Raw genomic sequence first — 690 nt, forward strand, 5'->3', positions numbered from 1 at the left:
GGTGCGCTTATACGCAGATGCCAGTGCTTCTGAGTGCAGGGGTCTGCTCCTGTAACAGTTCTCTGAAGAACTGCATTACTCACGAAAAGAAGTGTAAATGTCAGTGAAGGTGGAATAAACAATGTCAGCAAGACGCGTGTCAGTGCAGGGGCTTACCAACAGAGGAAAAGAAAACAAGAATGAAAGAATAAAAGATAAATAATCAAGAGTTCGCTTGCTGTCCCCCCCTGGAAACGCTTCCAAGGCCATTTGCGCCCCGAGCATCCCAGGAAGGGCTAAAAGAGGACACCGGGAGTCCAAGCACTGTCTGCCCAGAGCCACCAGAGAGGCCACACCGTGTGCATGTCGGCCTCTGCAGATCTGTCTGGTTCAGAGGCCACCAGCTTGCAGTGTGAAGCAGGTTTAATATCATGCACGAGCAAATCCATCCTGCGCTGCTCCTCAGCATCCTGTCGTTAAAAAGCATGCAAGACGCGGCGACTTTTAGAAGTACTTCATTATTACATGGTAGAGATGATTCCCAGCAAATGCATGTCTGTCCTCCGAGGGCAGAGGACTGCTTAGGCTTATTATAAGGACATACTATAATGAGAGGAGACAGGAAAATTGACATTAGAAAAACAAAGCTTTATGAACTGATGAAAAGAACTTCAACATAGTCAAATGTGCTGAGGTATTAAAAAAAAAATA

General features: G+C 46.2%; 1 protein-coding gene across 1 annotated transcript in view; it reads right to left on the minus strand.

The window, feature by feature from the left end:
• Nucleotides 1-606: 606 nt before the first annotated feature.
• Nucleotides 607-690, minus strand: part of rab40c (RAB40c, member RAS oncogene family) — a 12,117-nt gene continuing 12,033 nt past the window's right edge. The window contains exon 6 of the mRNA XM_027002764.3: nt 607-690. This exon is cut by the window's right edge and continues 660 nt beyond it. The gene's annotated coding sequence lies outside the window, so the exon portion shown is untranslated.

The sequence above is a fragment of the Electrophorus electricus genome, chromosome 3 (assembly GCF_041902795.1).
Source record: "Electrophorus electricus isolate QZ-2024a chromosome 3, ASM4190279v1, whole genome shotgun sequence".
Lineage (NCBI taxonomy): Eukaryota > Metazoa > Chordata > Actinopteri > Gymnotiformes > Gymnotidae > Electrophorus > Electrophorus electricus.